General features: G+C 40.8%; 1 long non-coding RNA gene across 1 annotated transcript in view; it reads left to right on the top strand.

Annotated features, from left to right (window-relative positions):
* Nucleotides 1-25,738, top strand: part of LOC122817193 — a 495,541-nt gene that overhangs the window by 432,233 nt on the left and 37,570 nt on the right. Inside the window, exon 2 of the long non-coding RNA XR_006367164.1 lies at nucleotides 20,719-21,066. This is a non-coding gene — a long non-coding RNA (uncharacterized LOC122817193). The remainder of the gene's footprint in view (nucleotides 1-20,718; nucleotides 21,067-25,738) is intronic.

Raw genomic sequence — 25,738 nt, 5'->3', positions numbered from 1 at the left:
GTACAGTCCCCACCCCATGGTTCAAAGCATCCACCTGCACAACAAATTATTTGCTCTAATCTGGACTGGCTAACACAGAGGGTCCTCCCAAAGCTTCTTTAAGCTTCTGGAATGCCTGCTCACATGCTGGGGTCCACACTACCTTATCTGGCCTGTTCTTCTTTGTCAGGTTTGTGAGGGGAGCAACTATGATACTATAACTGGGGACAAACTTTCTGTTGTACCCTGCTGTCCCTAAAAATGTTCTCACCTGCTTTTTAGTAACAGGTGCAGGCCATGCCTGAATGGCTTCCACTTTGCCAGGTTCTGGCCTTATCTTACCACTCCCCACTCCATGTCCTAGGTAGGATACCTCTGCCATACCCACCTGACATTTACTCGGCTTAATGGTCAACCCTGCCCTCTGTAGTCTGCCCAGCACCTCCTGGACATGCTGAAGGTGCTCTGGCCAGGAATGGCTATAGATGGCAATATTATCTAGGTAAGCAAGGGCAAACCTTTCTGCTTCTGCCAGGATATGATCTACCAGCCTCTGGAAAGTTGCTGGGGCATTCTTCATCCCAAAGGGCATCTTTGTGAACTCATACAATCACTTTCACTAGATACCCAGACAGTTCATTGGTTCAAGTCCTATCTAGGAAATAGACAACAAGCAGTCCTCGGGGAAAATAAACTATCTACTCTTCTCCCTATAACTCTTGGAGTCCCACAAGGCTCTATTCTGGGACCCCTCCTCTTCACTGTTTTCATAAATGATCTGAAAATCTCCCTTCCACAAACCACCTGCATACAATATCCCAATGACTCGACATTAATATGTTCAGCCTCCTCGCCTGCTGGACTTCTTTTGAGTATCCAAGCAGTATTTACCTCAGTTGAAAACTGGTCCCATCAATCCTCCTTAACCCCCAAAAAACTAAATTGGTACTATTCTCTCACACTCAGAAGTCTCCTGCTATCAACTTCACAATTACATCTAATAATGGTACTGTAATATTGCCGGGCACAACCACCAAACTTTTAGGTGTAGCAATTGATCATAATCTAAACTTTGCCACACATATCAACCTAACCATTAAATCAATTAATAAAAAACTTGGTTTCCTCTACAGACTTAAACCCTATCTCACACCTCTAGCTAGGACTGCTATTGCCCAAACCCACTTAATCTCCACCCTTCTCTATGCATCCCCAATCTATACCAACTTATCGAAAAATAATCTTCATAAGTTGGAAACAGCCTATAATAACATAGCTAGATTTGCCACTGGTGCCCCTTTTCGAACCCACCACTGCCAGAATCTTAAATTGCTAGGATGGCTGGAATTGCAAAGCCAGATTCTTTTCTAGCAACTTACTACTATACACAACATCGTACACCATCCCACAGATACACCCATACTCTCTACCCTCATCTGCCCATATAAAAATCTAACAACCCTTCAATCAGCTAATAAGGTTCTAGTAGCTACCCTAAAGTCCAACAACAAATCTGGAGATAGCTTGTTCTCAAACTCTGTTGGTAACTCTTGGAACACTCTTCCAACTGAACTAACAGCCCTGTCTTCTACCCCACTTTTCAAGAAGCAATTAAGAATCTTCCTTAAAGTCCAATGGCTTTGCCCATGCACAAATCCTGACTGACACTTTCTCCCCTAGCAGGACCATTCTTTACTATCTATCTTTAACATGCTATTTCAGGTGCTCTGATATTCTCTATTAATTCATACTGTAGTAGCTCACCTCCTAAGGTTTGGTAAACTTTATAAACAATGTTACCCTTAAAAAAATGTTTTGTTAATCCTTTTACTCAAAATTTTTAACTTATTTAGTCAGGTATGTTGGTATGTTACTGTAACAGTACTTTATAAATGTTCCTGTATTTGAAATGTTTTACCTGTCTGACATTATCTGTATTTTATATGGTCAAGATTTCTGTCTTATAAATTGTTTTAATGTGGAGCTTTTCTCCTCGGGCCTCCACTGAAAATGGACATATATCCAGTCTGCCTATCCTGGTCAACAAATGTAAAATAAAATAAAATAAAATAACATAAATACAAGCCAAAAGGAGTAACAAAGGCTGACTTCTGTCTAGCACTGGGAGTCAAGGGCACCTGACAGTGACCCTTGATAAGATCAATGGTTGTAAGATACTTAGCCCCACCCAGCTGCTCTAGGGCCTCATCTGTCCTAGGCATGGGGTAAGCATCTGACTCTGTGTGACTATTTAATTTCCTGTAGTCCACATAGAACCTGGTGCTGCTATCCTTCTTTGGCACCAGCTCCACTGGGGAGGCCCAGGGACTGTTGGACTCTTGACTCACCCATAGTTCCAACATCTCCTGCACCTCCTCCCTAAGAGTCTGTTTGACTCTCTCAGGCACTCTATAAGGGGCCTACCTATAGGCCTTTGCGGTCCTGTATTCACTTGGTGCTGCCCCAGGTGGGTGCACCCTGGTTTCCCAGTGAACATGTCCCCATATTCCTGCAACACTGCTCAGATTTCTCAAACCTGGGTAGGAGATAGCTGATGGGACATTGCTACCCCTTCCACTGTGGTGTCAGCTCGAGCCTCACTGAGGATATCAGTCCTCAGATCTCCCTCAGACTACTCCTGCAATCCACTGCAAATGCTCAGCACAAGGGCCTCGCTATCATGGTAAGGTTTCATCATGTTAACATGGTACAATTTGTGCTTTTGCCTTCTGCCTAACAGTTCCTCCATGTAATTAACATCACTTACCTTTCTTACCACTTATAGGGTCCCTCCCAAGCTGCTTGCAGCTTGTTGTGTCTGACAGAAATGAGAACCATTACCTGCTGCCCCACAGCATACTCTCTAGCTCGAGCATTCCTGTCATACCACACCTTTTTTCTGTTGTTGATGTTCTGCCATGTTCTCCTGAGCCAAGCCCATGAGTTCCCTGAGCCTTGTCCGAAGATTTAGGATGTATGCCACAACAGACTCCTTGTGAGACACGCACTCACCTTTCCACTCATCTTAAAGTAAATCTAGAGATCCTCTCACCCTATGCCTATACAGCAACTCAAAGAGTGAAAAGCCTGTGGATTCCTGGGGAACCTCTCTGTAAGCAAATGACAGATGGGGCAAATATTTGTCTGACTCCCTCTTAAACTGATCTGCAAATGCCCGTAGCATGGACTTGATTGTAGAGTTTAACCTCTCAACAAAACCATTAGTCTGGGGATGGTAAGGGGTGGTCTTCATGTGCTTCACCCCACAGGACTTCTACAGACAAGCCAGCAGGTCTGACATGAAATTGGCACCTCTGTCAGTCAGTATTTCTTTTGGGAAAGCTACCCTGCTGAAAATCTCTAACAAAGCATTTGCCACCTTCTCTGCCTCAATGGAGGACAAAGCCACTGCCTCAGGGTATCGTGTAGCATAATCTACTACCACTAGGATATACTTTTTCCCTGTGGAACTTGGGGTACACAGAGGATCCACAATATCCATAGCTACTCTCTGAAATGGCTCCTCAGTCACAGGCAAAGGCATCAAAGGAGCTCTCACCTTGTCTCCTGCCTTGCCTACCTTTTGGCACTGCTCACAGGTCCTGCAAGTACCCTGTTACATCTCTGGAAATTTCAGGCCAACAGAAGTTTTGCATAATACACCTCTTTGCACGTTTTATGCTCATATGACCTGCAAAGGGAACATCATGGGCTATGGCTAGAAGCACCAGATGGTAGGCTCTAGGCACTACCAACTGCTGTACTCTCTCACCTTCTGGCCCTCTCTCACGGGTCCACTCTCTGTATAGTAACCCTTTGACCCAGTATACAGATTTCCCCTTTTTTGAGAATCAGGTGCCTCCCTAGCTACCTGCCTCAGGCCTTGCAATGTAGGGTCTGAGAGCTGAGCTTGTCTTAGCCCTCTCCTTGTAACTCTTCCCAGCTCCCCTTCCACAGGAAGTCTGGCATCCTCTGACAGTGGTGCCTCACTGTCAGCCTGGGTACTACTACTCAACTCTACCTTTGCAGACACTCTGTCCAAGGGACCATCAGTACCCCCAAGCAGCTGTGGCTCATCTTCACTCTCATTGCTACAGGGTAGCTCCCTCCCTGAAGTAATCACCTCACCAGTCCTTGCTGCAAATATGTAGTCTGTCTGGTTCTCCCCCAGGCTACCAGACTTACCTACTTGTCTCCAAGCCTGACTGCATGTAACTGCACAAGCATAGGGTACTGCACGATCAAAATCATTCCCTTACAGGACATCTGCAGGTATATCCTCAAACACACCTACTTGCTGGCTTCCTTTTCCACTCTCCCAGTCAAGGTGAACCCTAGCCAAAGGTATTTGGACTGGGATCCCTCCTAAAGCCCTAACTGGAGTAGACTGCCCAGGCAAGTAGTGCTTCTCTTTAACTATTGCAGGCTTTACAATGGTTAAATCAGAGGCTGTGTCTCTCTTGGCAATGGCTTCTTTGCCATTCACTACAATAGGATATAACCGCTGGTGGTAGTTTGGTACCCTTGTTGTCCCAAGACAACCTACTATTGGCATTTGGTCTTTCCCACTTACTGGCTCCCTCACCTTTTGTTCTCCACCTTGCCTCTGTGGATACCTGTATGCCACATGCCCCACTGGTTGCATTCAAAACATTTAACCCTAGCTCCTGGACATGTACCTAGACTAGTGGCTTCTCCTGCTACTGGCAGATTCTGTTGGGTCAGTCTGTGCTGCCCACCCTGGGTACCGTTAGACCCATGAGCAATACTGGAAGTCCCTTTCCTGTAAAGGGCTGCCCTGTTTGTCAGGTATAGGTCTCCCCTCTTCCCCAACTCATCCGAAGTAGCACACTGTCTCTCAGCTAACCAGATTCTCATGTCCTCAGGCAAAGTGCTAAGGGCTTGTTCCCTCACCAAAAGGTCTGCCAGCCCTTCAAAAGAGGTGACCTGAAATCCACTCACCCACCTATGGAAATAAGTGCTCTGTTCAGCAACATATTCACACACACTTTCATCTACATTGTGTCTATGCTCACAAAACCTTTTCCTATACATTTCAAGTGTTAGCTTAAACAATTCTAACAAGTGAACCCTAGCCAAAGGTATTTGGACTGGGATCCCTCCTAAAGCCCTAACTGGAGTAGACTGCCCAGGCAAGTAGTGCTTCTCTGTAACTATTGCAGGCTTTACAATGGTTAAATCAGAGGCTGTGTCTCTCTTGGCAATGGCTTCTTTGCCATTCACTACAATAGGATATAACCGCTGGTGGTAGTTTGGTACCCTTGTTGTCCCAAGACAACCTACTATTGGCATTTTGTCTTTCCCACTTACTGGCTCCCTCACCTTTTGTTCCCCACCTTACCTCTGTGGACACCTGTATGCCACATGCCCCACTGGTTGCATTCAAAACATTTAACCCTAGCTCCTGGACATGTACCTAGACTAGTGGCTTCCCCTGCTACTTGGCAGATTCTGTTGGGTCAGTCTTTGCTGCCCACCCTGGGTACCGTTAGACCCATGAGCCATACTGGAAGTCCCTTTCCTATGCAGGGCTGCCCTGTTTGTCAGGTATAGGTCTCCCCTCTTCCCCAACTCATCTGAAGTAGCACACTGTCCATCAGCTAACTAGATCCTCATGTCCTCAGGCAAAGTGCTAAGGACTTGTTCCCTCACCAAAAGGTCTGCCAGCCCTTCAAAAGAGGTGACCTGACATCCACTCACCCACCTATGGAAATAAGTGCTCAGTTCAGCAACATATTCACACACACTTTCATCTACATTGTGTCTATGCTCACAAAACCTTTTCCTATACATTTCAAGTGTTAGCTTAAACAATTCTAACAAGTGATTTTTAACAGCGGTATAATCAAAACATGCAACGTCAAACATTTTTGACAAACCAGTTACAGCTTTACCATAGAGTAAGGGGGTCAGGAACCATAACCAGAGCCTTTGGTCAACACTATACTGTTTGCATACCCTGTCAAACATATGAATGAAACTATCAAAATTATCCCCCTCTTTAAATTGCAGAACAAATTTACTGACTTTTTTTGCTTCTGGGGTCCATTTACTCCCTTCCCCATTACCTCCATGACTCTGGTGAAGAGTCAGCATTTCCCTCTCATGCCTCCTCTGCTGCTCCTTCTCCTTGGCTTCTATCTCCAAACGCCTGGCCTCCAAATCAAGTCTCTTTAGCTCCAGATGGATTTTTAAGTCCTCTGCAGAAAGGTTGAGCTGTCCATTCTCTGAGGGTATTATATCTCCACTGCCGGTCTGATTGTCCTCCTGGTTGCTCTTTTCTGATGCAGCTGTAACTAAGGCTGCAATCAGGTCTGCCTTAGTCAGGTTTCCATGCACCAGTCCCCTAGTCTGGCACATCTCCGCCAGCTGGCTCCTTGTCAGCCTTCCATATTCCTCTGCTGACATGCTACCTGCTCATCCTGACTAACTAAGCTAACAAAAAAAATAAAACAATTGTGATCTGAATTCACTGCATGCCTGATTTAGAGTACAAAACACCTTCAAAGCTCACTGTACACAAGCTACAGAAATTCACTCTACCCACACCACTGCAAGCCAATTAGTATTTGCTAAGCAATTAATATGTGGTGTGGATATCCCACCACTGCCAAACAATTATAATGTGATGCCCGTGCCCTAGCCCAGCAATCAAGGAGCCTCAATCCTCACCACTAACACCAGTGAGGGGAGTCTCATATAGGAGGAAAGGATAACAAATACACACAGTAAAGTGCAATTTCCCTTAAGAGCACACAGAGATCACAGTTAGCCCAGGGATGGGCACTCCCTTGCTCTTCAGATCTCCAATAAGACTCCCCACTGGCACAGCTATAGTGTCCAGTTCTCAGCCTAGTGGGCAAGCTAAAACCTCCAGCACCCTTTCTGTCCAACCAGTGCTTCATGTCCCTGCCCAAGTAGCTCACACACACACACACACACACACACACACACACACACACACACACACACACACACACACACACACACACACACTTTGAGAAGAATTTATACAACCACACAGACATTCCTGGGAAAGGCTGGCACAGGTTCTCCAGCTGTGCCCCTTTTACCCAGACTATACGGTAGAAATCACTGCCACCATCCAGCTAATATTTATCAGCTACCCAAAGGCCCTTAAAAGGGTGTCCAATTATTACTGTGCAATATTATTATCCAATTGGTAGTATAACTAAACAGTCAAGGCTTATTAGCGTGACTTGATACAGGATCACTATATATATGCAATGTACTCTTAGAGCTTAACTTATCTCTACACAAAACAGTCACAGTTGAAAGGTTTTAGAATATTTAATAATAAATAATAAAAACACAAGACAATACTTCTTACTACACAGTGCTAGTCAAGAGTTCAGATATCACAGAGAAATACTTAAAATAATTCAGTAGTACAGTTCTGACATCACATAAAAACATTTGGTCTAATCTTTCTAATTTCTAGCTATTTCTAAGAGAAAACACAAGTCTAAGATAAACTTACATATAGAGCAAAACAGTGCTGATGAGTTGGATGGTCAAGACAAAAATGCTTAATGCTCTGTTCATCTGTTTTTAAAATCACATTCCTGGTTCTCATTGCATCATTCTTCACACTTCCCTGGGTTACATTACATCATTCTTCACAATTACCTGGGTTACATTACATCATTCTTCACACTTCCCTGAGTTACATTGCATCATTCTTCACACTTCCCTGGGTTACATTACATCATTCTTCACACTTCCCTGGGTTACATTACATAATTATTCACATTTCCCTGGATTCCCTGGCTAACAGGAACTACATTTACATTCTTCACCTCTGGGCAAAAACCAGAGGAATAAAGGACATTTATGCATGCAAATTCTAGCCATTAACTCTGGCCTTAAAACAATAGGCAAGATTCTTCATCTAGACTGTCCGGAACCATGTTTACATCAAAGGGTCACAGCATGCTTTACTTGGTCAGCAGAGTGCACTGTTGTTACACTTTTTTTTAGTTTCACATGTAACACTATTTTTACCATTTAAGACAAGCCTGTGGTTTACATTAATATGTACAGATGACAGCATTATCTCCAAAGTTCTATCTGGCTAGGCTGGCAGCCTTCATCTAGCTTCACCCAATCTTCACAGTTTCCTTAATGGTTGTTGGGGGCGGAATGTGGATATCTAGGGTGATTAGCTTATGGTCGGATCTGACCAACAAGGAGTTGACTTCAGGTGTGGAACACTGGTCACTCATGTTGGTAATGACTAGGTCTAGGATATTGTTGCCCCTGGTGGGGGTGTGGATAAGATGAACTAGGGCATTAGAATTCATGAATTCCTAAAAGCATTGAGCAAAGGAGTTGGTACATGAGTAGTTTTCCCAGTTAATGGTGGGGTAGTTGAAATCGCCCATTATTAGGGTGTTTGGTTGAACCACTATGTCAAGAAAAGAGGAGTGGGAATCCTGGGTCATGGTGGGGGACCTGTAGCAAGCTACAATTTGGATTACAGTTTTGCCCAGAGCTAGTTGCACTTGGATAACCCCGGATGCATTATGCTGCACAACTAGCATGGAGGTGTGGATATCCTCAATGAATATGGACACACCTCTGCCTTTGGTGTTCTGGTCCAGGTTAGATGGCCGAAAAGTGTAGTATGAGTTATAACCTGGTAATGCAGGGGTGCTCTCTAGAGCCTTGAACCAGGTCTCAGTCACTGAACAGATATCAATGTTCTCCATTTTAAGGACTGCCTCGAGTGAGTGCATTTTGAGATTTGGAATCCTAGCATTGAGTAGCATTGCCCTCAGTTTTTGCTTGCCTGTTCCTGTTACAGTGATGAATTTGTCATTTAAACCTGATCTAAAAAAGGCACTATTGGGGTGGCAAGACCCTTAGCCAGTATCCGGAATCCCAGGGGCGACAGGTGCAGGCCATCTCTGACAAAGCATCGTGGTCTGTTGACCATGTTGTCCCAGGCAGACAGATACTGAATCCCCTTAGAATGACACCAGAAGCTTAGCCAATTGTTGAAGTCAATCATTTTGCCCTTATACTGCAGTATCATTCTGGGTGATGGCAGGATGCTACTCAGGGCTAGGGTCATACTTGCCTGGGCTACAAGATCAGAAATCTCTTCCATATCTCTTTTCATGTAGTCCAGGGAGGTACATCACAGGTCATTCACACCAGCATGGACAATGACAAAATCATATTTGTACTTGTTGTGGAGTGACCTGAGTGTGTGGGTTATGTGGTGGATCCTGGCATCCGACAGGCAGCTGACAGTAACCTTCTCCTTGTTTAGCCTGGTGAGTGGGACATCAGTGTGCCTGACTATACAGTCACATATGACTAGTGTGTTGGGTATGTTGTTTTGCCTTATGGGCTGTGGTTTATTGGCACACTGAGTCTGTGGTCTATGTGTCATTTGGATTGTGTTGGGGGTGGAGGTTGCTTGGGTTTCTGCTTTGGAGGTCTCTGTTGCTTGAGCAGATTATTATTGAGAGCCTCTGCGAATGTTTTTGTGTTTCTATGTGTGGATTTTGGTGGTGTAGGTTTAGTGGGACTATGTGATGAGTGTGGTGTGGTGCAAGTGTTTACCTTCTCCTCTTGACTGTCAAGTTCAGTCTAGGTTGGGGAGAGCTTTACCTCCAGTTTGGCTAGATAAGTGCATCTTTCACAGGTTGTGGTGTTGGGTGGTAGTAGGAGAGGGTTGTCTGTGTACATGAGGCAATTGCTACATTGCCACAGGATGCCCAGATTCATCAGATAGACAGGAGAGAACACTGGGAGCTGACCCTTAGACATGCCTGAATAAAAAACTACTTTCCTCTAGACAAGTGAGGAAAGTGAGTATAAGAGCTGTTTTTCTCTAAGCAAGTGAGGAAAGTAAGTACAAAAAACTGTTTTCCTCTAGGTAAAGAGGAAGGTTGAGTGCTGTAGCAATTTGTAGTTTATTTAGTGCTTACAACAAGTTCTGAACAAGCGCTGAGCACAAATAAGCAAATTTAAGTGCTAAAACTAAGAATCTGTACCTGGATCTTGTGGTAGATAGGCTACCTATTGCTTACCACTCCCACTGATAAGCTAGAATGCTTCCCTCCAACACAGAAAGGCTTGGGGGGCTCAGAAGCTTACAAACAGTCCTGGATATAGCAAATCTATATCTGGACTAGACTAGTTACAGAAAAGGTGGTAAACAAGCACAAATGTGGGCTTTTAAACCAGAACGTTGAAAGAGATGTAAAAACTGTCCAAACGGCCAATAAACTACAATTTCTGGGCTAGAAACCACTCTTGTGTTACCTAGTGCTTACCACTCCGACTGATAAGCTAGAAGGCTTCCCTCCAGCACAGAAAGGCTTGGGGGGCTCAGAAGCTTACAAGCAGACCTGGATGCAGCAAATCTGTATCTGGACTAGACTAGTTTCAGGAAAGGCAGGAAACAAGCTTAGAATTTTTTTTTTTTGGAAAGTGGAAAGGGAGAAAGGAGAAACAGAAGATATTTCAAAATTAAGGACCTAAGTGGCTTGCCTTTCACAAATATTCCCTCTGTATTAGGTATAATGAACTAGTGACACTAGACTAGAATAGAGCTGGGATAGGGCTGAACAGATGGGACTGGTAGGAGTGTCTGAAGTCAAAATATGATCTCACTGTACTCAGTTGAGGGATCAAATGAGATAGACCCAGGAGGAGTGTTCAAACACAAATTTACAGGAGGGGAGGGCAATTCCAAAGCCACCAAGATTAGTACCAAAACAAGAACAGGGAGGGCGGGTGGGAAACTGACTGCAGAGACAGAGAGAGACCTCAGTATTTTATGAAACAATTAAATAGAAAAATAAAGGAGTGGGAAAGGATGGCCAGAATAACTAAGGTGGGGTGAATCTACCAGGAACAACAAGTTTCTGAAATCCATGTTGGATAGCCTACAGGAGCTGATCAATGCCTCAGATCTAGAGGAATTCAGTCAACTGGTACAAGGCTTTACTAGGAAGAATAAATTTGGAGTGTAACTCTAACCAAGACAGAGTGGTTCCCATATGCCCAAGTAAAGAGACTATTAGTCAATACAACTGGGTAAACAGACTATAAACTAAAGCTGATATCATGGAGTTTTGTACACATGGATTATGGTGAGCTGGGGGAGAGGATCAAAGCTTCATTAGAAAACTGTGAACAAAGTGAAGGAGTAAAAAGCTAGGACACTGCATTAGAGATGTCGTCCTCAGCGCTACAAGTGTTTGAAGAAGAGAAGGCACATATAGCTATATATTATTGTGAGAATAATGATTAGGGTATAATATAGGGCATAGTTTTCAGGAGGAATATGCACAGAAGGAGAACACTAACTGAATGACAACAAAGGTAGAAAGAGCAGTTCATGAAATAGTTAATGACAATGAACAAGGGCTCTTTTAAGTACAATTATGTAAGTACAGTTATGTAAGTATGTATTTATTTATTGGCATTTGTTAACAGTTAATGCCTAACTAGAAGGTTTCATTTTAGTGAAGTTCTTGATGGCTCACTGCAAGATGAGTAACTGATTAAACTTAACAAGTGAAATAATAGTAGCACGTTCAGTGTCAGACTAAAAGCAATACAAGCTATAACTTAATCTACATTACAGAATAAAACATAACATAACATAATCTAACATAACATAACACAGCACACCACAACATAACATAACATATAACATAATATAGCACAGCATAACATAACATAACATAGTAAAACATACATAACATAACATAGCATAATATAACGTACCATAACATAACTTAGCACAGCATAACATAACATAACATAACATGGTATAACATAGCATAACATGATATATAACATATAACATAACAGCATAACCTACATAACATAGGATAATATAACATAACATAGCATAGCATAACATAACATAACGTAGCATAGCATAACATAACATAGTATAAGATAGCATAACATAATATATAACATAATATAACATAACATAACATAACATAGCACAGCATAACATAGCATAACATAATATATCATATCATAAATAACATAACATAACATATCATAAATTAACATAAATTAACATAACATAGCACAGCATAACATAGCATAACATAGCATAACATAACATAATATAACGTAGCACAGCATAGCATGACATAACATAGTATAACATAGCATAACTTAATATATAACATAACATAGCATAACCTACATAGCATAACATAACATAGCATAGCATAGCATAGCATAATATATCATAAATTAACATAACATAACATAGCATAACATACATAACATAGCACAGCATAACATAACATAACATAACATTAGTATAACATAGCATAACATAATATATAACATAATGTAACACAACATAACATAGCATAATTTGGTTATGCTATGCTAAACCAATATTCTGGTTTAAGCACTTGGGCTTGAGGCCAGTTATTTTACATTAAGAGGGTTCGTGTTCTGCACTCTTGTGGGAGGAGAGGCTGGACTCTGTCCTTCTGAGCTGGGAATTTCTGGTTAAAGCTTATAGTGCCTGCATATTTGAACTGCTTCTTACTGAAATTGGTACACCTCATTTGTTGTAGCATAGACTAGATCCAGACCTGCTGAATCTAGCTTTGTTTGTATAACTTGAGCACTAATCCAGGCATTCTTTAAAGTATTCAGTTGTATTTATTACTGCTGGTAGTAACTTGATTAAAGTGTAGCTATCATTCTAAGTCTTTTGGATTAAGCACTTGGGCTTCAGACCAGTTGTTTTACATTAGGTAGGTTTGTGGCCTGCACTGTGGTGGCAGGACAGGTAGCTTACATCCTTCTAAGTTAGGAATTGCTGATTGAGAGCTCAATGTCTGTTATTCTAAAAGTGTATTAGTTCTGGTTTAAGCACTTGGGCTTCAGGCCAGTTATTTTACGTTAAGAAGGATTGCGGTCTGCACTCTTGTGGGAGGAGAGGCTGGACTCTGCCCTTCTGAGCAGGGAATTTCTGGTTAAAGGCTTATAGTGCTTGCATATTCTAACTGTTTCTTACTGAAATTGGTACACCTTGTTTGCTGTAGCATAGACTAGATCCAGGCCTGCTGAATCTAGCTTTATTTGTATGCTTGTTGTTTGTTTATTTCCCTGAAATGCTAATTCCACCTAAAATGCGGCCTTTTAGCACTTCTGTGGATCCCTAGTGATATCTGCATTGCTTACTGTACTTATTTCCTTGTTTCACTTGAAAGAAAGTTACTGTTTGTCATTTTTGCATTTAAGTTACCTGTAACACATTGCATTTAAGTTACCTGGCACTTGCTCACTAAAGCAATTATATAAGTCAGCTCTAAAAAATTTAAAGCACTTCACCCTCACAAACACCCCTTGAGTACCTTGTTCCCCATTGGCCCTTTTTTTCAATTATAAAGGAATTCCCAATACTATTCTAGCATGTCCAAAGGTCAGTTGTCAATCTCCTCTCCGGTCCAGCAGGTGAATCTGGGAATCTTGAGGCAATGTTACAACTGCCTCATGTACACAGACAACCCTCTCCTCCTCCCAACAAATTCCAACACATGTGAGAGATGCAACCATATAGCCAAACTGGAGGCTAAGCTCTCTCAACTCAGTACTGGCGTAACCAGTCAGGAGGAGAAGAAAACCACACTCACTACAATTCCAGTCTCACATAGACCTACCACGACAACAAACCAAACACAAAAAAATACAAAAACATACTCGGAGGCTCTAAATAAAAATCTGCCCAAGCAGCAGAGACCTCCAAAGCAGACACCCAAGCAACCGCTACCCCAAAACAAAACACGTGCAACACATAACTCACAAAGCCAGTGTGCCGAGCAGTCACAGCCCTTAAGGCTAAACAACACACCTGATACACTTGTAATAGGTGACTCTATCGTCAGGCACACTGACATCCCGCTCACCCGGCTGAACAAGGAGAAGGTCACGGTGAGCTGCCTGTCGGGCGCTAGGATCCGCCACATAACACAAGCACTCAGGTCACTCCAAGGCAAATACAAATATGACTCAGTCATTGTCCATGCTGGTGTGAATGACCTGAGACGTACCTCCCTGGACTACATGAAAAGAGACATAGAGGAGCTCTCTGAGCATGTAGCCCAGGCCGGTATGACCCTGACCTTGAGTAGCATCTTACCCTCACCAAGAATGATGCCACAATATGAAGACAAGATGATCAATTTCAACAATTGGCTTAAGTTTTGGTGTCATTCAAAGGGGATCCAATGCCTGTCAGCCTGGGATGACATGCTTCGCTAGGGACGGCTTGCACCTGTCACCCCTGGGCTTTCGGATATTGGCAAAGGCTCTTGCTACCCCCATAGTGCCTTTTTTAGGCAAGGCTCAAAAGACAAACCCACCTCCATAGGTATCACAAGGGATAAGAAACTAAGAGTAATGCTACTCAATGCCAGAAGTCTAAACCTCAAGATGCACGCACTCGAAACTCTCCTTAGCATGGAGAACATCGATATCTGTGCAGTAACAGAAACCTGGTTCAAGACTCCCGAGAGCACCCCAGGTTATACCTCATACCATGCTTTTCGGCCCCAAAACTTAGACCGAACCACAAAAAGAGGGCGAGTATCAATATTCGTCAAAGATACCCACACCTCCAGGTTGGTGGCACAGCACGAAGCATCAGAGACTATCCATGTGCAACTAACTGTGGGTAAAACTGCCTTCCATTTTATAGCCTGCTACAGACCACCCTCCCAAACACAGGAACCTCACTTGGCCTTCCTGAGAATACTGGAAAATATGAAGGTCTCTCCAAACACCATTATATTGGGCGACTTCAACTACCCAAACATAGACTGGGAGCATTACTCTAGCTCCAACACCCTAGCCCAAAGGTTCCTAGAATTTATAAACTGAAATGCTATGGAACAACTTGTTACCACTCCCACAAGAGGGGAAAACATACTGGACCTGATCATCACCAACATGGGGACACTATGCTCCAGACCAGAAGTGTATCCCTCACTGGTAAGATCAGACCATAAACTAATCTCACTGGATATTCACATCCCGACCCCACCCCCTGCCCAGAAAACCACAGTGAAAAACTTCTCTAAAGCAAATTTCACATGCCTCAAAACTGAGGCAAAATCCTTCAAAGCCCCTGGGCCTGTGGAAAATACGGCCCAGACCGCAGAATCCTTTATAAACGCATTCTATGAACACCTTCAGGAATGCATGGATCATGCAATCCCAAATAAAACCAAGACCCAATCCTCCAAAGGCAGACGTCCTGTCTGGTGGACCCCAGCCATAAACAAACTATACAATAGAAGGAGGAAGCTACTACATGATAGAGCAAAATCCCAAAAAGGGAAGGCATCTCTGATCAGTATTAGCAAAAAACTACGGGCACTCATAAAATCGTCTAAGGCCAGCTTGAGAAAAATTGCACAGGACACTAAGGATAATCACAAGGCTTTCTTTAGTTATGTTAGGAACCTGGGTGGGAATTCCCAGATATGCTCAGAATTAGTCCAAAATGACAAAAATACACCGAGCCCACAGACATTGCCAACATCCTAGCTGACAGGTTCAGTGCAAACTTCTCCTCCCTCTCCCCACCAAAAGGGCAAATATCTATCCCAACAGAGTGCTGCCCCCCTGACATCTCAGATGCTCAGGTAAGAGCCGCCCTCTCCAAAGCAAAAAACACAGCATCAATGGGACCAGATGGTGTCCCGGGCTGCATCCTACATGAACTCCAAGAAGAGCTAAACCCAAACATAAAACTACTGCTCAATCTTAGCCTTACTACAGGATATGTGCCCAAAGTGTGGCGTGCAGCAACAGCGGTCCCTCTCCACAAAGGTGGTGCCTCAATGGATCCTGGAAACTATCGCCCCATAAGCCTGACTAGCTTGGTCTGCAAAGCTATGGAAAGGATCATCATGGACCTCATAAATAAAGATATTGGGGACCTACAGACACTGGATCCTACCCAGTTTGGCTTTGTTAAGGGCAGATCCTGCCTCTTAAACCTGGTCGATTTCTTTGAAACAGTCACCAAGGCCATTGACGAGGGAAGGTGGTCCACACAGCCTACCTGGACCTCGCAAAAGCATTCGATACAATACCCCACTCGGGCATTATAGATAAGCTCACCAGCTTAAATATAAACCCCTATGTCACTAGATGGGTTGCAAACTGGCTCAAAGACAGAACCCACATGGTTAGAATTGCTGGAGCCATGTCAGACTCCAAACCAGTTACAAGTGGCATCCCACAAGGCTCAGTCCTGGGACCTCTCTTGTTCGGTATATATTTCTCGGCAGTACAGGCCAACACGGAAGGACTGTGGCTGACCAATTTCGCAGATGACTGCAAACTGGGTGCCATAATCAACTCTCCAGCCGACACAAGCATCCTCCAAAAGGGCCTCATAGAAACAGACAACTGGTGCCAGAGCCATGGCCTCAAGCTAAACGCCAAAAGTGTATAGTCATCCCCTTTGGAAAAACAAAGTGCCCACAAATTACCACATAGGTGGTAATCCATTAAGTACAGAAGAAGTCATTAGGGACCTGGGGACCCAAGTTGATAGCAATCTCTCATTTGACAACCACGTGGCCAAAGTGGTTAGAAAAACATTTTATATAGCCCACCTAATCATGAAGGGATTCACATCTAGATCAGGGGAGGTCATCATACCTCTTTACTCATCCCTCATCAGGCCCATAATTGAGTACAATGCCCCTTTTGGGATGTACCTTACCAGACACCTGCAGCAACTGGAAAGACCCCAAAAGTACCTCACCAAGAGGATCAAAGGGCTCAAACAGATGCCATATGCTGCCCGGTTTAAGAAACTCCAGCTCTACTCAGTGGCATACCGCCTGCTCAGAGGCGATCTGTGCCTGACGTATAAAGCCATGTCCAACCCAGAATTAATGGACATGCTGCACCTCAGAAAATCCAAATCCCATCGAGCTACGCTCGAGAGACTTGAACCTCAGCACTGAAATAAATAGGACATGCTGGAGGGACAGATTCATAACCCAGAGGCTCCCTTCACTCTGGAATAAAATCCCAGTCCAGGTTAGGCAGAGTCCCACATTGACTCTCTTCAAGAGGAATCTTGATGAGTGGATGGGAGATCGTAGGTTTACCCCGGCTATCACTTCTGTGTCACTGTTAGACAGAGGCACAGTATACTAACCTCAAAAAAGGCATAGCAAAATTAATTTAAAATGGGTGGCGAAAGCCAAACACACTCTGGCTAGGCTTATAAATGCCCTAGGGCAGATAGCCTAGTATGAACCTATGAACCTATGAACCTACAACCTACATAACATAACATAGGATAACATAACATAACATAGCATAGCACAACATATCGTAAATTAACATAATATAACATAACATATCATAACATAACATAACATAATGTAACCTAATATAACATCAAGTAACATAGCATATATCATAACATAGCATACATTATGCTTATAAAAAGATATTGAAGAGTTCAGGATTCTGAGGTAGCAGAATAATGACATCAAACTTAAATACAGAACATTCCAGAAAGACAAAGCAAAAAAATCACAGGTAATGGCAAAGTAAATATAGACGCATATACACAGTATTAGGGCTATAAACAAAATGAATCATTTTGAATAAACAACACTGCACGAGAAAAATATTCACCTCATCTGAGTAATAAGTGTCAAATCAGAGGAAAAAAGTGCCCACACAAGATGATATATGAAGTTATTACACATAAAGATACCAATGGTAATACTAATAAATGGTTAAAAGTAAAGTAAAATATTACAAACAACAACACTTACATTCAAATGTAATGGTACAAAATGTTCAGTCATCATTTATGTTGCTATTATTGCTGTCCTATAAAAAAGAAATGTAATTCAAAATCTATACACCACTATACAGCACTCAGGGCAACATTCTACATAACTATTACTGTGGTAATCGTACCAGTCATGATAAAAACTAAGTGAACATTTTTAAGCCACTTTAATTAACTGACACAGATGAAGCTGATATGACAAAATCTATAAAGGGAATAAATCAGTGTTGTAGAATAAATACTTTTAACAATTGTTTATTGTGTTGCATTTGTAAATAAGAGGGTATATTTTGCAGCAGGTGTAGCAGTTCCATTATATGAATAATACCTCTTGCTTTGATATGATGAAGTTGGAGGAAAGTGATGTATAAATGCCCTTATATGAAGAGAAAGAGGATTGTGGGAAGAGGGGATAAACTGCTATGTGATCCGTCAGGTATATTAGAGGTAGATTTATTTACAGGAAGTGAAAGATAAGTGCTTTCTTCTGTATTCATATAAGACTTCATGAGATAACAGACAAATGTGAAATGCAGCTGTATAAAACATATGCAGTGTCATCTGCCATCTAATCATGGATGTAATTTAATTAATTCAATAAAATAAAAATTGGAGACAATTGGCAGAGTCATCATAAAAACCTCAATAAAACACCTAAAGCTAAAAATCCTAGAACTAAATATACATATATTTCTATCTATCTATCTATATATATATATATATATATATATATATATATATATATATATGTATATGTATGGATTTGTTTGAAGAGAAAATGCCCCTAACTTCAACAGTTCAACAATTATACTTTGATGCAGCCATGTGTCTCTAACCTTACTGTGTTTACTGGTTAGCTCTCTCAGTTGACAAAGAGAGTACAATGATTGTCGTATGCTTACTGATTAGCTCTCTCAGTTGACACAGAGCGTAGAATGATTGTTGCTTACCAGATTTAATTCCAGCCATATGTCCCTAACAACAAACATAATGTTGGAAGCCTTACTATGCTTACTGGTTAGCTTTCTCAGTTGACACAGAGTGTACAATGATTGTTGTATACTTACTGGTTAGCTCTCTCACTTGACACAGAGCGTACAATGATTGTTGCTTACCAGATTTAATTCTAGCTATATGTCACTAACAACGAATGTAATGTTGGAAACCTTACTATTCTTACTGGTTAGCTCTCTCAGTTGACAAAGGGCATACAATGAATGCGGCTTTCAAGATTTAATTCCAGCCATGTGTCTCTAACAATGAACGTAATGTTGGAAATCTTACGATGCTTACTGGTTAGCTCTCTCAGTTGACACAGAGCGTACAATGAATGTTGTATGCGTACTGGTTAGCTCTCTCAGTTGACAGAGCATACAGTGATTGTTGCTTACCAGCTTTAATTCCAGCCATGTGTCTCTAACAACAAACATAATGTTGGAAACCTTACTATGCTTACTGGTTAGCTCTCTCAGTCGACACAGAGCGTACAATGATTGTTGCTTACCAGCTTTAATTCCAGCTATGTGTCTCTAACAACAAACATAATGTTGGAAACCTTACTATGCTTACTGGTTAGTTTTCTCAGTTGACACAGAGAGTACAATGATTGCTGCATGCTTACCTCTCTCATTTGACAAAGAGCATACAATGATTGTTGTATGCTTACTGGTTAGTTTTCTCAGTTGACACAGAACATACAATTATTGTTGCTTACAAGATTTAATTCCATCCATGTGTATCTAACAACAAACATAATGTTGAAAACCTTACTATGCTTGCTGGTTAGCTCTCTCAGTTGACAAAGAATGTACAATGATTGTTGCTTACAAGATTTAATTCCAGCCATGTGTCTGTAACAGCAAACATAATGTTGGAAACCTTACTATGCTTACTGGTTAGCTCTCTCAGTTGACACTGTGCATACGATTGTTGCTTACCAGATTTAATTCCAGCCATGTGTCTCTTAGCACTCTCAATTGACGCAGAACGTACAATGATCATTGTATGCTTACTGGTTTGCTCTCTCAGTTGACACAGAGTATACAATGATTGTTGCTTACCAGATTTAATTCCAGCCATGTGTCTCTAACAATAAACATAATCTTGGAAACTTTACTATGCTTACTGGTTAGCTTTCTCAGTTGAGAAAGAACGTACAATGATTGTTGCTTACAAGATTTAATTCCAGCCATGTGTGTCTAACAACAAATATAATGTTGGAAACCTTACTATGCTTACTGGTTAGCTCTCTCAGTTGACACAGAGTGTACAATGATTGTTGTATACTTACTGGTTAGCTCTCTCAAATAACACAGAGTGTACAATGATTGTTGTACACTTACTGGTTAGCTGTCTCAGTTGACAAAGAGCGTACAATGATTGTTGTTTACCAGATTTAATTCCAGCCATGTGTCTCTAATAACAAACATAATGTTGGAAACCTTGCTATGTTTACTGGTTAGCTCTCTCAGTTGACACAGAGCGTACAATGATTGTTGTATGCTTACTGGTTACCTCCCTCAGTTGACACAGAGCGTACAATGATTGTTGCTTACCAGATTTAATTCCAGCCATGTGTCTCTACCAACAAGCATAATGTTGCAAACCTTACTATGCTTACTAGTTAGGTCTCTCAGTTGACACAGCGCATACAGTGATTGTTGCTTACCAGATTTAATTCCAGCCATGTGTCTCTAACAGCAAACATAATCTTGGAAACCTTACTATGCTTATTGGTTAGCTCTCTCAGTTGACACAGAGCGTACAATGATTGTTGCTTACCAGATTTAATTCTAATGCACACCATGATGTGAAAGGTGTATTGGATATTGACACTTACATTGTTTCTCTGGTTTCAGGAGCATTTCCATATTCAAAGAATGTCCAGGACTCACTTTCTTCTCACATGAAGTACACAACCAACAGCAATGACACTATGAGAGCCCAATGAATTTCTTTTCAGCAGCTTCCTTGATTTTTCTTCCAGTGGATGTATTAGGGTATTGATTGTGTTGGAAGCTAACTCAGTCCAGCGTTCTTATATGGTGGTTGTATCTAATATGAACCCACCATTCAAGAGTGATGTAAAGTACGTTTCTGCTGCAGGACAAGTATATTCTCCTAATGGTGCTGCTAGCAACAATGGTGCAAATATTATTCAACTACATGACACACCTGTTGTAGCTGGACCTTCATTTTTTCCTGAAGTGAGTTTCCTAACCCATCTGATAAATGTCTCATGAATAAAAGTATGGATTTTTTGTAATGACTGGCTGCATAAACTGAATTGTCTTGATGAGGTGGTGGGGCCTCAGACTTTTATTGACAATTCCTATTCATCTTCAAAGGACAAAATTACTTGTTTTGAAAAATTATTAGGACATTTTTGTGGGTTGCAATTGGATAATATATTCCTGAATGAGTCTATGCTACACCAGTGGGAACCAAAGGGTCTCAGGTTTTGGAAGTACCCAGATGGTGTTAAACCAGGATCTGTGTTTCATCATGAAGTTTTGGACTCTTTTGACTGAATGTTAATTGAACTTTGCGGTCTTATTGTTAATAACAATATTAGAGTGTTATTGATCATAAAAAAAGATATTTGTAGATTGTATAAAGAAATTTGCGAAGATTTATTATTTGAACAGTTTTCTACCTATTTTTTGATATTTTTGATAGGGTTGATAACAAATGTGACACTATACAAAACCTTATACTATATACCTTATACTATATTCCAAAGACATGCATCTGGAGCATTTCTCCCCAGGCCTCCGCTGAAAACAGGCTCTGTGGAACCTAGTTGGACTTTCCTGGTCAACAAATGTTAAATAAATAAAAATAAATAAATAAAAAATACAAGCTAGGAAAAGTAAGAAGTTTAATAGAGATAGAGTAGCATATGAAAATAAGGAATTATATCTGGTGCCTAAGTCCTTTCAGGTATCTGGTTATGACTCTATGAGAGATATGGAGAATGCAGTTTCATCTAGAAATTTAGTGGACCCCAATTTTTTAGACCCACCATTCCCAGGGCAGCACATTTTACCCCTACCCTGCCAGGAGGTCCTCCAGGCTGATGGAGAAATTAACAAGGCTGGAGTTACGGGAGATTATTCTGCCCCACTGGATCAATATTAGAACTGGCAGAATAAGAAGGGGAAAGGGAAATGGGGAGGGATGAGATAGTCCACTGACTGAATCATAGGCAATGAGTTTGATCATGGGAATGTTTTGGACATCGCTTTTTTTATTCTGAGCCCATTTTAAGTGGCTTTCCTCAGCTTATGGATTGTAATGTGATTTTGGATGATGGCATTGCTATCGGAGGCCTTGATGAGGGTGAATGTGAGGGGAGTATTGATGGGACTATTTACCCCACAGGAGCTTGTATGGTGTATGAATCTAATAGTTTTCAAATTTATAATTATAGTCAGATTATTACTAATGAGTTCATTAATATTTTAACAAAGGTTTTATATTTGTACCAACAAGCAATTTTTATTCGGTGGATTTAAGTTGTTTTCTAGGAAAAGAACAAAAGTAAACTACATCCCCTGGCTAACCAAAGAGAGTAGACTTCTACTCAAAATTAGAGACAAAGGATGGGCACTATACCACTCCAATAAAAATCCAAGTACACTAAACAATTACTGCCAACATAGAAACAGATTAAAAAAACAGGTAAAAAATGACAACAAGTCCTACTAAATAACAGCACAACAAAAATATCAAAATTACCCAAACAAATTCTGGGCAAGTAAAAATCAGTTACTACAGCCAGGCCAATCTGTAACCCCAGCTCCCTCTACCACAAATACAGAAGATAGAATTGCAACTCAGTTCAATAACTATTTCACCAGCTCCATCCTAAACCTTACCAAAACAAAAATCCCTACTGAGCCTCATAATTCAACCAATAAGTTTTCTTTTAAATCAGTACCATCAAGCATAATAAAAAGAATGGTTAACAAACTAAAACCTACCAGCCTTGCTGCAAGCAAACTACCAGATGGCAACCTTAAATTAGCAGCTGATGCCATAGCCCATCCAAATTCAATACTAATTAATCACTCCATAAATTAACTCCATGTACCCCAAATCTGACCTCACTAATTATAGACCTATCACAATAATATCACCCCTATCCAAAATCTTAGAAAAATGCATTCACTCACAACTCATGAATCACCTAGTCTCAAACAATCTCCCAACTAACACGAAACATTGCTTTCGACCTAAACATAGCACCACCACACCACTACTAAGCTTTACAGACACCATTAGCCACCTTAGAAATAATGGTCTACTAGTCTCCTCAATATTCCTAGACATGTCCAAAGCATTCAGTACAGTTTCCCACCAAAAACGTCTTCAAGAACTCCTGTCATTTAAACTAAGCTACTCTGCCCTTCAGTGGTTCTATGATTATTTATCAGATCGACAAAAAGCAGTAAAATGGCACAACAAATTCTCTCCTACATTACCAGTTACACTAGGGGTACCATGGGGATAAATCTTAGGCCCACTCCTATTTAATGTTTTTAATAAACTCCATTCCACTACTGACCTAGCCAAAATCAGACAATATGCAGATGACTCCGTACTTATATGTGCAGCTCCTTCCCATCTCTGAACTTCATGAAAAAAAAAAATCTCTTTCACTGCTGCAGAATCCTGGCTTGCTAGCTCACAATCAGTCCTGAACCCCAATAAAACAAAACTAATGATATTCTCAAACAATAAACCATCAAGCCAACACACACCTTTTCAAATCTACTCATCAAATAGCACCAAGATTGAACCAGTATCACACAACAAACTTCTTGGTTTCACAACTGATAACTTGAAATCTGATAAACATCTGGCAACTATCATTAAAAAAATTCACATTAAACTAGGCTCCCTCGATAGAACCAAACCATATCTTACTGATTTCACCAGGCAATCTATTGCCAGGACAGATTTACTTTCTCTTCTCCAATATGGCACTGCCATCTTCACTAACCTGAAGAAAACCAAACTAACTAAACTTGTGGTATGCTATAATAAAATTGCCCGATTTGCTAACAACTCCCCACATAGTGCACACCACTGTACTGCACTACAACAACTTAACTGTCTGGAATTACCCAGTCTCCTTATACTTACACAACTTATAATAGCCCACAGGATAATATATCAACCTGAAAAATGTCCAGCTCTACAAAACCTACTTAAGACCCAATCCAACACAAGACAACTCAGATCTTCTGATAATCTCATTCTACAAGTAACTAAGACTAACAACTTCCATGGAGACTCTCTGCACTCCAGTAGTATCTCCAGAGTATGGAAGGTGACCCCCCCAATCAATACTAACCACTGCTAACCCCCAAATACTTAAAACACTGCTCAAGTTTCACCTATAAAAATCATGGCTCTGCTCCTATCTTAATCCCGTCTGAATAATATCACTATTCATAATTTCTCCTAATTTCTACCTTATTAATCCCGTAAGTTAGATACTGATTTCTACCTTACTAATCCCATAATGTAGATACTGATTTCTACCTTACTAATCCCATAACATAGATACTGATTTCTACTTTACTAATCCCATAACATAGATACTGATTTCTACCTTACTAATCCCATAACGTAGATACTTATTTCTACCTTACTAATCCCATAATTTAGATACTGATTTCTACCTTACTAATCCCATAATTTAGATACTGATTCTACCTTACTAATCCCATAACTTAGATACTGATTTCTACCTTACTAATCCCATAACATAGATACTGATTTCTACCTTACTAATCCCATAACATAGATACTGATTTCTACTTTACTAATCTCATAACGTAGATACTGATTTCTACCTTACTAATCCCATAACTTAGATACTGATTTCTACCTTACTAATCCCATAATTTAGATACTGATTTCTACCTTACTAATCCCATAACTTAGATACTGATTTCTACCTTACTAATCCCATAACGTAGATACTGATTTCTACCTTACTAATCCCATAACATAGATACTTATTTCTACCTTACTAATCCCATAATTTAGATACTGATTTCTACCTTACTAATCCCATAACTTAGATACTGATTTCTACCTTACTAATCCCATAACGTAGATACTGATTTCTACCTTACTAATCCCATAACGTAGATACTGATTTCTACCTTACTAATCCCATAACGTAGATACTGATTTCTACCTTACTAATCTCATAATTTAGATACTGATTTCTACCTTACTAATCCTATAATGTAGATACTGATTTCTACCTTACTAATCCCATAATTTAGATACTGATTTCTACCTTACTAATCCCATAATGTAGATACTGATTTCTACCTTACTAATCCCATAACGTAGATACTGATTTCTACCTTACTAATCCCATAACATAGATACTGCACTACTAAGCTACCTTCCATCTTTTACTCCTACTTGCTCCATTATCTTTGTTTTTCTTTTTCCTCTTTTATACACTAGCACATATTTATAGCTATACTATCAAATAACATTTTTTTACTTTCAGCTATTTCTACACAATACAATGCCACCTTTTAACATGTCCTTGACTCCTCTTCAGCCACAGGATCTAGCATTTTTGTATATAAAATATTGACTGAAACCTTATGCAATTTTGGAGAAATCTGCCTGTATTTGTATAGCTCTTATACTATGTACTAAGTGTGAATTTGTCTTTAAATGTGCAATTTATTTTGGTAATTTAGCCTATGACTGCATTTTCCTACATTTGCTATCTTTTACCATAATTGTGATTTGAAATGTCTGTATTTTGAACATGCTATGGACTGAATGTAACTTGGGGCTCCCCCCTCCCCCTGGCCTCTGCTGAAAATGGGTTAA

Source organism: Protopterus annectens, chromosome 12.part0 (assembly GCF_019279795.1).
Source record: "Protopterus annectens isolate FY-2018-M chromosome 12.part0, PAN1.0, whole genome shotgun sequence".
Lineage (NCBI taxonomy): Eukaryota > Metazoa > Chordata > Ceratodontiformes > Protopteridae > Protopterus > Protopterus annectens.
Note: the sequence above shows the minus strand (reverse complement) of the source record. Positions and strands in the feature narration are given on the sequence as shown.